The sequence below is a fragment of the Bos indicus genome, chromosome 9, assembly GCF_029378745.1.
Source record: "Bos indicus isolate NIAB-ARS_2022 breed Sahiwal x Tharparkar chromosome 9, NIAB-ARS_B.indTharparkar_mat_pri_1.0, whole genome shotgun sequence".
Taxonomy (NCBI): domain Eukaryota; kingdom Metazoa; phylum Chordata; class Mammalia; order Artiodactyla; family Bovidae; genus Bos; species Bos indicus.
This window is the reverse complement of record NC_091768.1, coordinates 25,264,862-25,272,839: the sequence shown is the minus strand read 5'-3', so window position 1 is coordinate 25,272,839 and position 7,978 is coordinate 25,264,862.

The following is a 7,978-nucleotide window of genomic DNA, read 5'->3' as shown; positions in this document are numbered from 1 at the left end:
CCAACTTACTTTTTCTATAAAAGAGTTCTTCCCTTCCTCTCAAGGGATTTGCATGCATTTCTTCACAGTTGCAGACTCTAAATTCTAACTCTGCTTCCCTGGTGGCTCAGATGGCAAAGAATCTGCCTGCAACGTGGGAGACCTGGGTTTGATCCCTGGAAGATCCCCTTGAGAAGGAAATGGCAACCCACTCCAGGATTCTTGCCTGGAGAACCTCCATGGACAGAGGAGCCTGGCAGACTACAGTCCATGGGGTTGCAAAGAGTTGGACACAACTGAGCAACTAAGCACAGTACAGCTCATCCCAAATAAAACCATATTTGCTGGAGAAATATCTGGCAGTCTATTTGTTTCACATCAAAATAACTCTCTTTAGAGCCAAGTAAAGAAGGAGACATTTAAGGGGAGGTGATGGTGACAAATGTTTTAGTTCTTTTTTACCCAAAAAATAAATTATCAGGAAAAATTCTGATTAGAAAATGACATTGTAAATATTCTATGACAGTCTTTTTCCAACTAGAATTTTCCTTGGTTATTTACTGTTTGGGTAAAAGGCCTAAAACAACTGATTTTTGTCTCATAAGTCTGTAGTCATCTAGGCATTACTGATCTGGGTTTAGTCTGGCTGATGGCAGTGTGAGTCTCTCAGACATCTATCTCTAGTCAGCTGGAGGCTCTGAGGGGCCTGGTTGGATTGGATGGTCTGCATAGTGGGCATAGTGATGACACAGCTCTCCTCCAGGTGTTCCTCACAATTTCCTGGCAAGCTCACCCAGGGATGGTCTCATGGTTCCGGAGAAGGAGCAAGGGCAGTAAGAGGGTGAGTCCCAATGCACAAGAACTTTTGTCACCTCTGACTGTGTCCTGTTTGATAACATTTCAATGACCAACGAGAGTATTGTATCTAGCTCAGAGTGAAAGAGTGGAGCAGAATGCCCTATCTTTAATAGGAGGAGTAAAGAATTGGGGCCATCAATGCAATCAATCAAACACACATTCATACAGGGTTATACTACTCTTTGATAGCTCTCCTGAGTAGGATGTACTGTAATTTGCTTAATAATTTCTCTATTTATGGATGTTCAAATTGATCCATTTGAACATCCATAAATAGAGAAATTATTTCTTTGCAATTACAGACAGTGGTGCTTTAGTAATGGAAATAAAAACAAAAATAAACAAACGGGGCCTAATTAAACTTAAAAACTTGCACAACGAAGGAAACTATAAGTAAGGTGAAACGACAGCCCTCAGAATGGGAGAAAATGATAATAAATGAAACAACTGACAAAGAACTAATCTCCAAAATATACACACAGCTCATACAGCTCAATACCAGAAAAATGAACAGCATGATCAAAAAGTGGGCAAAAGACCTAAACAGACAGTTCTCCAAAGAAGACATACAGATGACTAATAAACATATGAAAAGATGCTCAACATCACTCATTATTAGAGAAATGCAGATCAAAACCACAATGAAGTATCATTTCACACCAGTCAGAATGGGCATCATCAAAAAGTCCGTAAACAATAAATGCTGGAGAGGGTGTGGAGAAAAGGGAACCCGCTTATACTGTTGGTAGAAATGCAAACTGGTACACACACTTAAGGAGAACAGTGTGGAGATTCCTTAAAAAACTGGAAATAGAACTGCCTGATGACCCAGCAATCCCACTGCTGGGCATATACCCTGAGGAAACCAGAATCTGAAAGAGACACATGTACCCCAATGTTCCCTGCAGCACTATTTACAATAGCTAGGACATGGAAGCAACCTAGATGTCCACTGGCAGATGAATGGATAAGGAAGTTGTGGTACATACACACGATGGGTTATTACTCAGCTATAAAAAGGAATGCATTTGAGTCAATTCTAGCGAGATGGAGGAACCTGGAACCCAGGCTGTTGAGTTGTATCTCATTTATTAGATTTATTCTCAGAAAACGTATGGTTTTTGTTACCATTGTAGGTAATACCATTTTATAAAGTGTATTTTTCTGTTTGTTGTTCAAGTGCATTGAGACTCCTAATTTTATATACTAAACTTATATCAAACAAACCTGCTATCCTCTTGTACTCTCTGAAATTATCAGTATTCTCACAATATTTTCTAAAAATAGTGACAGTTTTCCAAATTCTTCTTTCTTCTACCTATTTCCCCCCTCTCTTTTGCCTTATATCACTGGAAGGATCACCTAATTTAATGATGAGAAGCATCTTTTCTTCTGATTTATAAAGGAATGTTTCAAAATTGAGTTTGTTATCTGCACTGAATTTTGATAGAAAACATTCCTCAGGGAGAGGAGTTTCCTTCTATTTCTAGCTTGGTAGTAGTTTTATTAAATTACTAATGTGATAATGTTTATCACAGTTGTTTTAATTCTATCATATGAAATGTTCATATGGTATTTTTCTCCTTTAATATGTCATTGAGATAGATTTTTATTAGTAGTTATTCCAAAGTTAATAGTCCTTATATTCCTGGGTTAAATGTATTTCTCAATCTATTGCTGATTTTTTTGGAAAGATTTTTCATTATAATTTTCTGTCTAGTTCATAAGTAAGATCTTCCTATATACTTTTTATTATTCTTATCTATATAGGTTTATGTGACAACAATACTGTCTTCCTTAAAATAGTTAAGAAATATTCCCTTTCACCTTTCTCTTGTTAATATCTTCTTATTTCTAAGATTTTCTGCCATTTTCGTATGGTGCATTTGCTGTATATTAATTTTTTTTCCTGCTTCTACTTTAGGAATCTGAGATTTCATGTTGTTTGTCAACTCTGGAAAATTCTAGGCCATTTTAAAAAGGTATTGCCTCTCCTTTATTCTCTCTAGTCCCTCAGTATGAAACTCATCTTTAATTTATGTTGGGCATTTTCATTCTAACCTCAACATCTCTTCATTTCACTTCAGTAATTTCCACAATTTTATAAAGTATATCTCTGTTCCTGTTCTAGATAATTTCCTTAAATCTATTTTCCAGTTAAATGACTCTATTTAGCTTTTTAATGACCTTTAGTCATTTTAAGACTGATATTTTATTCTCCTTTAAATTTTTACTCTATTATTTCATATACCTGTGAATAAAATGTTGCTGTTTGTACCACATGACTTTGGCTAATTCTGCTTTCTTTGGATGGTAGTGTGTATAATTACAATTTTTTATTCCTCTTCTTTGAAAAACATTGACTTAATATTGTAATATACACATTTAGTAAAATATTTAGTAAAATATTCCCTCAAATAGAATATTTTCATTCTGATTATCCTTCCTCCTATCTCACATGTCATTGTTGTCCAAGATTTAATTTCCACCGAATTCTCCCAAATTGAATATTATTCTTATTTCATAGAATCAATGTTTGTTTAGATTTACTCACTTGTGTTTTACTGTTTATATCCAATTTCTTCTTTCTTGTTTTAATTTCTTTTTTCCTGAAGAGGATCCTGTAGACATTTTTTATGTAAAAGTTATTGACAGTATTGATCTTTATTGGTTTGTCTGAAAGTGTTTTTCATATTGCTCTCTCTCTGAATGATAGTTATAAAATTCTACATTAAGTGTTACTAGCTTTAAATAGAAGTTATTTTTTCACTGTCTTCAGGCTTCTGTGGTTACTGTAGAGAATTATGTTTTTAGCTTATTCTTTTGTAGGCTGGGGTTAATCTCTAGACCCATTTACCATGCTTCCTTTGTCAATGTATTAAGGAGTTTTTCTAACATGTTGCTAGGTGTGGGTTTTGTTTTATTTATCTTGCCTAGGATTCATGGTTTTTGGATGGTGAAAATTCAGTTATGGAAAATTCTAGCCAATATCTTTTGACTATTTGTTTTCTTCAATTCTGTCTAGTCTCTCCTCCTGGAATTGCTGTATTTTCCCTCTATATTTAAAAAATTCTCTTTTATCTTTTCCATTACTTTATAGTTTCTTCAATTTACAAGTCACTACTTTTCTATTTTGCTGTTTTAAATGTCTTAATTAATTTCAAAGAATATTCTTTGAAAATTTATTGATATTCTGTTTTATTTTTTAAAAAATGGCTGGCTTCATATTTTAGTAATGACAATTTTAATTAAAAAATTTTAACATATTTATTTTATATCTTCATTCAATTATTTCTTCATCTAATGTTCTTGAGGATCTATTTCAGGTGTCTGTTACTTCTCTTGTGTTTGCTGCTGTTGGTTATTTTCTTTACACGATCTCTAATATTACATTAAAATTATGTAGAGGTAAATAGAAACTTGAATTTTGGAGGATAATACAAGGGTACCAGTGTCATCATCTGCTGTGCACTTAAATGCATGTTTTTTCTTGTAAAGCACATCTTTATATTTGGCATATGATTATTATAATTGAACTAAGCATAAAATTTAATGATTAATTTTGGTAGAAAAATATCTTACACAGCATAAAAAAAAACTATTATGGGATCTTGATATATACAGAAAATTGTCTGTGATATATGTGAGGATAGCTTTACAAGAGTCACACAATAATTATTTCCTATGAAAACAGGAAGGTTGCCAAAATATGGGAAATGTACACTGTCACTATAGCACTAGGTATTTCCCCCTTTTCCTCTTGAAAAACCTGTGTGCAGGTCAGGAAGCAGCAGTTAGAACTGGACATGGAACAACAGACTGGTTCCAAATAGGAAAAGGAGTACGTCAAGGCTGTATATTGTCACCTTGCTTATTTAACTTCTGTGTAGAGTACATCATGAGAAACGCTGGGCTGGAAGAAGTACAAGCTGGAATCAAGACTGCCGGGAGAAATATCAATAACCTCAGATATGCAGATGAAACCACCCTTATGGCAGAAAGTGAGGAGGAACTAAAAAGCCTCTTGATGAAAGTGAAAGAGGAGAGTGAAAAAGTTGGCTTAAAGCTCAACATTCAGAAAACGAAGATCATGGCATCTGGTCCCATCACTTCATGCGAAATAGATGGGGAAACAGTGGAAACAGTGTCAGACTTTATTTTGGGGGGCTCCAAAATCACTGCAGATGGTGATTGCAGCCATGAAATTAAAAGATGCTTACTCCTTGGAAGGAAAGTTATGACCAACCTAGATAGCATATTCAAAAGCAGAGACATTATTTTGCCAATAAAGGTCCGTCTACTCAAGGCTATGATTTTTCCTGTGGTCATGAATGGATGTGAAATTTGGGCTGTGAAGAAAGCTGAAAGCCTAAGAATTGATGCTTTTGAACTGTGGTGTTGGAGAAGACTCTTGAGAGTCCCTTGGACTGCAAGGAGATCCAACCAGTCCATTCTGAAGGAGATCAGTCCTTGGTGTTCTTTGGAAGGACTGATGCTAAAGCTGAAACTCCAGTACTTTGGCCACCTCATGTGAAGAGTTGACTCATTGGAAAAGACTCTGATGCTGGGAGAGATTGGGGACAGGAGGAGAAGGGGATGACAGAGGATGAGATGCCTGGATGGCATCACCGACTCGATGGACATGAGTTTGGGTGAACTCTGGGAGTTGGTGATGGACAGGGAGGCCTGGCGTGCTGCAATTCATGGGGTCACAAAGTGTTGGACATGACTGAGCGACTGAACTGAACTGAACTGAAGATAATATAATCCTTGTTTAGAGAAATTAAGCCACTTACCCAAGTTCTCAAAGCTAATAAGTGAGAGATATGTACTCTGATTCCAGTTTGAGTTCAAAATCCATTGTAACCTCTACTTATATTGACTTCCAGTGAAAATTTCCAGTGTCACAGCCTGACTGTTATTACACAGCCTTTGGTTTTTATCTAGATACATGGTAGCCCAAATACAAGTAGCATTTTGTACCCGAAGTTATATCTTGGGGTGGTCTTATACCAGAGTTCTGTCCAGAGGAATAGAAATGGTATGGTATCATTGTCCCTTGGTTGAGGGGGTAGAACTGATTCCAGGACCCTCTCCTTCCTGCCAGATACCAAACTCCCCATTCTCAAGTCCCTTATATAAAATGGCACAGCACAATGGGTTGATTATTCATCTGCTGATATGGAGGGTCAAGCAAAGGAGAAGCCCCAGAAAGATGGTTCAGTTCAGTCAGTCAGTCAGTCATGTCTGACTCTTTGCGACCCCATGAATTGCAGCACGCCAGGCCTCCCTGTCCATCACCAACTCCTGGAGTTCACTCAGACTCACGTCCATCAAGTCAGTGATGCCATCCAACCATCTCATCCTCTGTCGTCCTCTTCTCCTCTTGCCCCCAATCCCTCCCAGCATCAGAGTCTTTTCCAATGAGTCAACTCTTCGCATGAGGTGGCCAAAGTACTGGAGTTTCAGCTTAGCATCATTCCTTCCAAAGAAATCCCAGGGCTGATGTCCTTCAGAATGGACTGGTTGGATCTCCTTGCAGTCCAAGGGACTCTCAAGAATCTTCTCCAACACCACAGTTCAAAGGCATCAATTCTTCCACACTCAGCTTTCTTCACAGTCCAACTCTCACATCCATACATGACCACTGGCAAAACCATAGCCTTGAGTAGATGGACCTTTGTGGGAAAGTAATGTCTCTGCTTTTCAAAATACTATCTAGGTTGGTCATAACTTTTCTTCCAAGGAGTAAGCGTCTTTTAATGTCAGTGCTGCAATCATCATCTGCAGTGATTTTGGACCCACCCTCCCCCCCCCCGGCAAAAAAAAGTCTGACACTGTTTCCACTGTTTCCCTATCTATTTCTCATTAAGTGATGGGACCAGATGCCATGATCTTCATTTTCTGCATGCTGAGCTTTAAGCCAACTTTTTCACTCTCCTCTTTCACTTTCATCAAGAGGCTTTTTAGTTCCTCTTCACTTTCTGCTATAAGGGTGGTGTCATCTGCATATCTGAGGTTATTGATATTTCTCCCGGCAATCTTGATTCCAGCTTGTACTTCTTCCAGCCCAGCGTTTCTCATGATGTACTCTGCATATGAGTTAAATAAGCAGGGTGGCAATATACAGCCTTGACGTACTCCTTTTCCTATTTGGAACCAGTCTGTTGTTCCATGTCCAGTTCTAACTGTTGCTTCCTGACCTGCATATAGGTTTCTCAAGAGGCAGGTCAGGTGGTCTGGTATTCCCATCTCTTTCAGAATTTTCCACAGTTTATTGTGATCCACACAGTCAAAGGCTTTGGCATAGACAACAAAGCAGAAATAGATGTTTTTCTGGAACTCTCTTTCTTTTTTGATGATCCAGCGGATGTTGGCAATTTGATCTCTGGTTCCTCTGCCTTTTCTAAAACAGCTTGAACATCTGGAATTTCACGGTTCACGTATTGCTGAAGCCTGGCTTGGAGAATTTTGAGCATTACTTTCCTAGCGTTTGAGATGAGTGCAATTGTGTGGTAGTTTGAGCATTCTTTGGCATTGCCTTTCTTTGGGATTGGAATGAAAACTGACCTTTTCCAGTCCTGTGGCCACTGCTGAGTTTTCCAGATTTGCTGGCACATGAGTGCAGCACTTTCACAGCATCATCTTTCAGGATTTGAAATAGCTCAACTGGAATTCCATCACCTCTACTAGCTCTGTTCATAGTCATGATTTCTAAGGCCCACTTGACTTCGCATTCCAGGATGTCTGGCTCTAGGTGAGTGATCACACCATCGTGATTCTCTGGGTCATGAATATCTTTTTTGTACAGTTCTTCTGTGTATTCCTGCCACCTCTTCTTAATATCTTCTGCTTCTGTTAGGGCCATACCATTTCTGTCCTTTATTGAGCCCATCTTTCATGAAATGTTTCCTTGGTATCTCTAATTTTCTTGAAGAGATCTCTAGTCCTTCCCATTCTGCTGTTTTCCTCTATTTTTTTGCATTGATCGCTGAGGAAGGCTTTCTTATCTCTTCTTGCTATTCTTTGGAACTCTGAATTCAGATGCTTAGATCTCACCTTTTCTTCTTTGCTTTTCAAGTCTCTTCTTTTCAATTTGTAAGCTATTTTTAAGCTATTTGTAAGGCCTCCTCAGACAGCC